General features: G+C 37.9%; 1 long non-coding RNA gene across 1 annotated transcript; it reads left to right on the top strand.

Annotated features, from left to right (window-relative positions):
- The first annotated feature begins 26 nt into the window (after positions 1-26).
- LOC144443285 (uncharacterized) lies at positions 27-7612 on the top strand. The gene is made up of 3 exons (XR_013481680.1): positions 27-129; positions 550-623; positions 7572-7612. It is a non-coding gene; the product is annotated as an uncharacterized LOC144443285 (long non-coding RNA).
- The last annotated feature ends 2542 nt before the right edge of the window (positions 7613-10154 follow it).

Genomic DNA, 10154 nt, shown 5'->3' with positions numbered 1-10154 from the left:
CACATGATTCGCTCCTCTGCTCGCCAAGCGTCCACTAGTGATTACACCTGAATGATAGACCTCCGTACTGTTGTTGTGAATTTAGCGTATCGTCCGTCGTTTCGTAACATACGAGGTAGCGAGTCTAAGGTAAATACCTTCCTCTACCTAGCAGAAGTAATTTTGGATGTCGACAAGGATAGAAAAGTAACTTTTATATCGAAGGAATCTGGAGTTAGTTAACTGTAGAAGCGAGGGTAAGCCCACAACATGGCTGACAGCATCAGAGGCGGTCTTCATTAGCACGATCAAGCTAGCCACCACGTTTCATGTATCATTTGTGTAGAACGTAGCTCAAAATTACAACAGTGCGTAACATATTGCGAGAATTTACCAATGTCAAACAAACATATCTCACATTTCATTCATAAGTAATCTCTGGCATTTCGTTTGAGACCATATGCATGATGTCTTTGTCTGATGTCTGGCGTGTAAAGACCCTTGGCTTTGCAGTCCCAGACAATCTTATGAATATTAATGACTAGAGTTTCCCTCCATCTTTACACACAGGTGAAAAAAAGTTGTCGGCAAGTCCGGTTATACTGGTAGATATTACAAACTAATAAACAGGACACTTTACAGCGGTAAGGATTTTTCATTATTATAATATTTTTTTGGTAAATCTATGGTTTTGTCTTCACATTTTATATTGACTATTGTAGCTGAATTGACACCAAAAAACCCAACCTGGGCTTTGATGATAAAAGTAATTCAAACTTGCATATTACTTCATTTAGTTGATTATATAACCTTGTAAGTATTCAGTGATCATTATAGTAATTTAAAAAAAAAAGAGATTAATCTTGTATTGAAAAGATTGTTTATTGGTAAGTACCATAAATTGTTGGGACTGGTAAGTTATGGTCATAATCTACATGTACATTCACTGATCTTGAACTGTTGCTATGGCATGCAAGTGTTCCTGCTATACATGAATGTGTAAGGTCAATTGTCATTCCTAGTCCATTGTTATTGTGTATTAATGACAAATTAAGAGAGACTGATGAGGGCATTTGTAAGGGTTGCGGCATTAGAGGTGAAATTCTTGGATCGTTGCAAGATGAACAACAGCAAAAGCATTTGACAAAAATGTTTCCATTGATGTAAATGGAAGATATTTTATCTCAAGCAGGAAATATTACATGTACATGTACCGTGTCCAAATATTTTACTTAGGCTCAATTGACTTCTTTGGTGGACTAAATGTTTTCGCCAGGTGTTGTTAATGACAAAAAAATGTTATTGACAAGAACTTCAGAATTGAGAACATGTGATGATATTCAGATGAAAGGTGTAACCCCCATCCAGTTTATGGTAGGCTTCTCCGTCCGGATCCTACTCAGTTTCTCAATTTCTAAGCTCTTGTCAATAACTACTTGATTTCAATAACACCTGGTGGAAACATTTAGTTCACAGAAGAAGTCAATTGAGTCTAGAAGAAACATTTTAACAAGCCTTATTTTTAACTTATTTCATTCTTGTGATAAAATGACCTTTAATTTATAAGTTGTGAAACCAAACTGATGAATCTCATTGGGTTAAAAATATTTATTTGACATGATTCCCTTATGGTTATTTCGTATCTGAAGGAAATTTGAGTTGGGAATCATCCCAGGTGTGTTTTAGTGATTATCTGACATGATATGCCATAAACCATGTAATTTAGGTTCACCAGCCTTCCTGTTAATATCATATTACCATCAAAATTCAATATTAATAGGTACATGTATATTTCAAGGTAATTACTTGTATTAACAGTACAAACACTAGCTGCAATAATTGTAGCTTTGTTTTTGTTTACAATGCTTTTTAGTCTATTTCATATTTTATGTTGTTGTGACACCATTTTTTGTTGCATTTTTTCTCTTACGGGGTTTGCAAACCAAAACAAAGCTACAATTCTGTCTACCAGCAGGGCTAATCTAAAATCTCTTGGCAATTACTTCCAGGGTTTTCTCATAACAATAGTCAATTCCTTAGCATCAATACCAAAATTCACTACGTAAATACTCAAATCAGTTCATTTTTATGTTCAAAACGGCAACAAATACTCCAAACCACAACACGAGAGTGCTACTCCGCAGTCTACATTGTATTACCAGTGTTTTTCGCTGCCCATTCGCCAAATCGCAAAATGCGAATAAAATCTGCATTTGGCGAGAATATTTTTGATACAATTAGCCAAACTTGTGAAGCCAATTTAGAATAGGGCACCACAAAATCTATGCGTAATGCTTGTGGTTTCTTTGTCGCAATGTGGAATATCCGTAATTTAAACTACATTGTATCACATTTAGAAGGAAGTGTACACATTGTGTGTTCCTCAAAAGTTAAACGAATCATAAAATTGTTACATCAGCAATGCAAATAACGTCCCATCCAACAAACTTGCAAGTTCCGTTGTGTAAAACTTTCAGCATCTGATCATGCGATCCATGCTTGTAAAATTTGATCAAGTAGTTCGTTACATGCAAGTGGCAATGGAAGATGAGTCGTCTTTATTACCGGGCCTTCCACTATGCAGGAGAACTGTTAACTTGTAATACACAAAGATATTCGTTTATTCTTGAACGATACATAACGTGCGAACCAGACGAAGAGCATGGTGTAGTGAACTTACCGTTTGCGTTCGATCTAGTCTACATTGTATTACCAGTGTTTTTCACTGCCCATTCGCCAAATTGCAAAATGCGAATAAAATCTGCATTTGGCGAGAATATTTTTTATACAATTAGCCAAACTTGTGAAGCCAATTTAGAATAGGGCACCACAAAATCTATGCGTAATGCTTGTGGTTTCTTTGTCGCAACGTGGAATATCCGTAATTTAAACTATATTGTATCACATTTAGAAGGAAGTGTACACATTGTGCGTTCCTCAAAAGTTAAACGAATCATAAAATTGTTACATCAGCAATGCAAATAACGTCCCATCCAACAAACTTGCAAGTTCCGTTGTGTAAAACTTTCAGCATCTGATCATGCGATCCATGCTTGTAATATTTGATCAAGTAGTTCGTTACATGCAAGGGGCAATGGAAGATGAGTCGTCTTTATTACCTGGCCCTTCCACTATGCAGGAGAACTGTTAACTTGTAATACACAAAGATATTCGTTTATTCTTGAACGATACATAACGTGCGAACCAGACGAAGAGCATGGTGTAGTGAACGGTAAATTCACGTAATGCGTTTGATCTAGTAACGAAGCTCAAAAAGAAAAAGTTTCAGTTTTAGTGAGAATGAAATGGTGACGTAGCAGTTTTGAATTTATCTAAGTGAAGTTTTCAGCATAGACTGTCCAACGATGTGGTCCATTCGATCATCGCTTCACTCGTGCGGGAAGATGCTTCGCCGTAATGGCCGTTCTATCGATGGAAACCCTTTCGCACCACGTCTGTTAATAAGTAACCAATCACGTGGATAAGTAATGATAACATCGCGTAGTTTCCAAACTACCCAAGACGTGCTCTCCACATCAGGAAATGGTCATGGGGCACATGAAACTGTTGAAACGTTATGCATACGATGGGTCATATTCAAACTTCACAGGTCACACTGCACATTGAGATTTAGAAAATAGTTACAATGTGAACTGATTAAAACCTCAATGTTTGGTGCTACAACTTCGAAGCAAAGATGAGAACCGTACGTTTGCCAACATGACATGAAAAATGTATGTAAATAAACAGAGTAAAAGCATACAAGTGTGCGTTATTGTCTTTATTTATATAGGTTCATTTTTATTGCAAAAGTTTGGCTAATTGAAAGTCTGGTTTGGCTAATAAATTTTGAGGCAAATTAGCCAAATTGCTAGTAAATTTTTTGACTCGGAGGAAACACTGATTACAATGTCGTGCCAGTGCATTGAGCATGCGCAGTATTAGCCAACATGACCGCAGAATCTAAAAAGTTAGCTGAAACGTCGAGATTGTATTATGATTTTCACTTGAAAATAACACTGAGGAAGCGTTAATCCAATCGAGAACGATGAAGTTATAGTCTGTGATATAGGATATGCTCGGGTTTCAAAGAGGTGAAAGATATTGTCTACCACAAAAAACGGTTTAAAAATATGCTCCTTGATCCTGAACACATTTTAGATGGGAGCTTTATATAGGGCGATCTGTAGCGGTCGCAGCATAGTGAGAGTGATATAGCGAAACCGCTTCAGTACTGCATCTATACAAACACCAAAGATACGACTCAATGTGATAATTCATTCTGAGTTTGGCAGCTGTTCCGGCATACACTGTTACATGTATATACAAAAGCAATACTGTTTAGTGTAGGACTAGTTCTTTTATTAGTCCCCACCAGATGAAATCCGAGGGGACTTATACATGTAGATTGGGGTCCGTCCGTGCATATCATTCTCACAAACCAGAGTTATTATTTCTACCACTACGCTTCGAAATAAAACTCTAGCATCTTACGGCTGTCAAAGCCGTACCTCATGTATACGTAATACATATTCATTATCAATAACATAATGGTAATCTGACCAATCAAAGTCTGTTTCTCAAAGAATGCACTTCAGATAACAACAATGGCCTCATGTTATGGCGAATTATGGCAACTGCCGTGTTTGTGGCAAAGCAGAAAAACTACAGGGTACTCACACATACAACTTTCCCAAAAGAAGTCCTAAAAACTATAACTGGGGAGTACAACAGAAATTGATGGACGTTCACATTTTTGACGCTGCAGTAAGAGAGGCTGTGGTTAGCGCCCGGGTGTTAGCGACTATAATCAACTGAGTCCAACACAGCTAGCTAGCGTGAACAGCAAACGTTGTACAGATGCATGCACTGAGTGAATGTGAACGGGCGATTCTAAAGACCCGAGTAAAAGTTACTAGTCTCATTTAAATCTACTAGGATAACCAATATTTGATGGGGGTTAAAGAGTATAAAATAAGAACAGGGAAAGATTTGTTGAACATTTACATTAAGGGCTGATAAACAGGTACTGTACAGTGATGAATGCAGTCATCCCGGTGTTCCTAACTCGTGTGCCTGAAGACACTGTGCTAAAAGGTCGTACTTAATTAGCGTTCAGCCCAGGTTCAGTTCCTTGTAAAATCAAGAGTATGGTCAACAACACTTCAATAACTACAGGTTGTGAATGGAATTAATTTTATCTTGAGTGAACTCGCTTGAATCAGCCTATATTGGCTTGTTGTAACCATAGCTCTAATATTGAGATAATCCATGTTCTAATCTACTTGAGTACTTGCTACAAACTCACGATTGTATCGGACGCCCGGTCTGACGGTACAACAAATCCATGCTCTCACAAACCCTGCTTGACACTTCAAGGCAAGATTTATAGATCATTATTTTATGTTCATACATGTATCAATCCAATCTTGTTTGTAGGATGGCAAAAATAAAATTTCAGCATCAAGAACCCAACTTGGTCAAGTCAGTTTTCAGTGTACGTACTAAGCTCTTGCCAAGGCATTGTATATCATGTGGTATGCAAGGGGCAATCTGATTGGTTATAGTGTTTACATACAAAACAAATAAATTAGCTATGCCATAAGTACGGATATAGTACATGTATATGAATGCATCCACGGCCAGTGGGAGGCTCGTTAAGAACATTGTCGTAAACAGACCGTGGTTTGTGACGATGGTGCATCTGGAGCCATTCTCGGAAATTGCGGGACTGATTTCTCTCAAACTTGGTACAAGGACAACACGCTATGGCGCATACATATGCACGTCAATTTATTTTGTGATACGATCCAATATGGCCACCAGACGGCCATTTTGTTCTGATTTTTTCTCGTCCAAAGCCATTACGCAGACATGCCTGAACTGATCTCATTCAGAGTTTGTATAAGGACAATGTTGTATTACGTACATATGCATGTTAATTTATGTTGTGATACGATCCAATATGGCCACCGGGCCTTTGGCCTCGGGAAATAGCATGTGATTCTGGTAACTCACAGTCACAGTCCGTCGGGTGTAATAAACGGGTGCTATAGCCCTCATGGCCAGGCAATATGTGTTCACTATAATCTTCACATGCATATCAACTTGTCATCTATGATGGCTTGTTTAGTCTACCAGTATACATGTAGTAGCTAACTAAATGCTAAAGTTGCTGGTTTGATCCATTTGTTTTGACTGGCTGAACTCCATGGGCAAAACTTGAATCACTATTTAGCCTTTGAGTCTTCCCAGCTGTACAAATGGTGACCTGTAGGGTAGAGTCTGTTCTCTCAACTATTTATTCCTGTGTGCCATAAGTTATAGAGGCAGCATGTCTTCTACCAAGAGAGTGGGGAAAATACTTCTTACTAAATCAGGGTTCTCCACAATTTTGAAAAGTTGGAGTTATTACGTATTGATTTGCATATCATTAGCATATTTTCAGATCTTGACATCGAACAATAAAAAAAAAGGTTTTAACATCATAAATGCCTGAATTCAATTAAATTCATATTTTCAGGGATGATCCATTAAGCAAATAAAAAAGCATGAAAGTAGAATGAAATTGTTTCAATTCAACAATTTCAAATATACATAACAGCCTAATTCATCTTGGCAAAAAAAGGAGGGGGGAGGCAAAACAAACTACATACTCCATAATGTATTAATACTGTTAACCATTCTAAATGTACGTCCACACAAGGGGTAATGGTTGTACACAATATAGGATATTAGGAAAAATTAGACTCTCTTGCAGTCCTCTGAGCTTCACATCACCAACATTAAAGGAGTTGTTTTGTATGTACTGATATCATGTATACTACTGCATAATAGATTGTACTAGAATATCCTTGTACTGTGCGCCTTCATTGATCACATTGGGCTAACCATTTGTTGATGTGTGTCTGCGAAGCTCAGTCGATGACAAGATATTTTAGTACAATAATTATACAGTAGATGATATCGGTATATACAAAAAACTCTTTTAATTTTGGTGATGCGAAGCTCCGAGGACTGTAAGAGAGTCTTAGGAAAAATATAAAAGTAAAAGTTGTGAGTTACCGATGGAATTATTTCTTCCCATCTCATAATGGTGTCTTCTCCATGATAATGGAATTCTTCCCATGTTATTCATAACAATTGCATCATCTGTGATCTTGTACATGTATGAGTTTTACAAGTTTCATTATCTGTGAGGTCTCACGTCAGGCAAACCGTCACCACCATGTCTTTAAAGGCAAACAAACTCAAAGTTTTCCATGGTGATTTTTTCTGGTGCATACTAATTTGTTTCTTTGGCTGCCAAATGTTAATGGGAAATCCTGGCATGGAGCCTGAATACACCAGGTGACCAATTATCAGAAGTACATGTGTACAAAACAGGTTGCTTGAATAGATATTTTAACTTCAAGGTACATTGTAACTCGCCACCAAAGACTACATTTAGAAAAGTGACAGGTGTTAAAAAGGTAGCAAGATACACTGAAGATTAGAATCTAACCTAATCATTATCTCAGTAAATTTTGAACCTGCTTGACCCAAAGTCTACGGAGATCACTGTTGTAATGTTACCTGTGATTTGTTTCTAGGTTGAGTGTACCATGGCAGATATGTTAAGATGTAGACAGTGTGACTTCATGGCAGAAACTTATACAAGATTGGCTCACCATGTACAGCAAGATCATGCTACTGAAGAAGAAACTTTAGCTGAGTATATTCCTCGGGCACACTCTGCTTCATTTTTTGCTGAAAACCAAAACCTTTCTATTCAATCGGATGACCAAGAAACAGAAAATGTTTCAGTCGATGTAGAGAGATGTAGTGGTGATGAGAGGGAGGAGAAAGGGGAGATTCAAGAGAAGCCTGAGGAACAAGAAGAAGACACGATGATCAGCACAACCACAGAAACGCCAGTCGACAATACAGAAGACCAGATTGAACCTGTAGATGAGGATATGCCAGAAGATGTGGATGAGTCCAAGATAGCAAGCGATGAAGAGAAAAATGAAGATTTTGAAACCAACAGTGAGATTGCTGTAGAGCACTATACAGCAGTAAAAGTTGAACCTTCCTCATTCCCCAAAGTTTTGATTCTACCTAAAACTGCCATTGTAACAGTGAAAAAAGAACCAGAAGATAACTCAGCCTCATCAGACCATGAGCCAGATGATAAACCAGCTTCATCACTCATTATTGATGATAAAGAACTTTCTGATCGTATCCTTGAAGGGAATGTCATCAAAATAGGACAAAATTTTGTTTGTTATATTTGTCACCAGAGATTTAATAAGAAGGATAGATTGGCTGCGCATATAAGTTTTGTTCATCATGGTAAAAAATTATACCAATGCAATGTTTGTGGTGAAAGTTTTACATGGCGAGAATCATACAGACGACACATCAATCTAAACCATGAAGCAAATACCATTAAGTGTCATCTGTGTGGTTTTTCATGTTCATTGAGAGCTGAGATGAGAGCACATGTCAATAAAGATCACAGGTGTCATCGTTGCAACAAGGTATTTCCTACCAAAGATGAATTGCAAGAACATATTAGTACGATCCACTTACAGAATAAGTTGAATAGCAAGGTTTCGCCTTCCAAATCTAGACCTCTTTCAAAAACAGCCAAGTTTAGATTGAGACTCAAGAATTCTACATGTGAAATTTGTAATACAACTTTCGCAAATAGAAAGTATTACAATAAACATAACAGGGTTGTTCATGGTATTTATATTAGACCTCCAGTGCCAGTTCAGGATAACAGTGCTGGTGGTACAGCTACTACTAGTAGTCCAGTGAAGACTGAAAGTGTCAGTCCTGACACTGCTACTAGTAGTCCTGTAACAACCAAAAGGCATGCTGAACCTGAAAACGTCAGCCCTTCTACTAGTAGTCCTTCAAAATCTAAAAGGCGTGCTGAGCCTCCTTTCATTTGCAGTATTTGTAAGAAAGTATACAGCAGTAACAAAAGTTTGTTATTTCACAGACGCAAGATACATAACATATTCATTATGAAGCGGAAACAACTCCCTGTGAAGAAACAACCCCCAGTGAATAATAGCGTAGCATTTGCTGCTCAGTGTAATGTCTGTAGATTGAAATTTAAACATAGTTGCAATTTGTCACGCCACATGAAAGTACAGCATGGCGTCACATCATCGCGTTCGCCTCATGCAACTACTGAGGCAAGTAAAGCCAAGCAAGAAGCCGATGACAAACAACCACCATTTATCTGTAGTATTTGTGACCGTAGCTTTGGTCGCAGAGGAGATTTAACACAACATGAGCGTAAATCTCACCCAGGGGAAAAAACCAAAAGCTTTCAATGTGTGGAGTGTAATAGGAGATTTTCCAAAAAACATCATCTGCTCTGTCATCAACGATGGCATAAAAAGAGTAGAAACAAACCACACAGATGTAAAATGTGTGACCGTGGTTTTTATAAGAAGGTTGATTTGATTCGACATCTTCAGATCCACAAAAATGAAAAAGCTTTGAAGTGTGACAAATGTAAGCATTCCTTTCCATCAGTTCATGCATTGGTCCTTCACAAAAAGACCCATCGGTCCACAGGAAAAGGTACAACCAATCAGTCAAGAGGAAAAGGTACTGAGTACATGTGTACTACATGTGGTGAGGAAGTCACAGGCAAAGTTGCTTTGATGTACCATGTTAAATCACATCCAAATGCCCTTCTGTGTGATATCTGTCCCTATGCCACCGTTGAACACAAGAAATGGGAGCACCACTATTCCAAGCATTTCGACAACAAAACTAAAATGTTCAGTTGTTACTACAGAGGATGCTCATACAAATGTAAAACCAAAGAAGGTGTCAAGACACATGTCTCGTCCCATTTTAAAGGCGAGTGCTATAAATGTGAAATGTGTGGATTTAAGACAAGATATAAACCAAATTTAAGAAGACATATGGAGTCTGTACACCCAGAAAAATTGGAAAAAGAGGAGAAGGTGCAAAAGAAGGCATCACAGGAGCCACCTCAATTTGTTCGAGGCAGATCTTCCATAAAAGCACTTGTAATGTTGAGAGATCATTTGAAAAGTGCCTCAATGTCTACCACTCCTGCAGCAAGTAAAGTCACTGACAATGTCGAGGTTGGCAAGGATGATGATAATGATGATACTGATGAGGTAAAAGTGACAAAAAGG

This window comes from Glandiceps talaboti, chromosome 12 (assembly GCF_964340395.1).
Source record: "Glandiceps talaboti chromosome 12, keGlaTala1.1, whole genome shotgun sequence".
Taxonomy (NCBI): Eukaryota; Metazoa; Hemichordata; class Enteropneusta; family Spengelidae; genus Glandiceps; species Glandiceps talaboti.
Note: the sequence above shows the minus strand (reverse complement) of the source record. Positions and strands in the feature narration are given on the sequence as shown.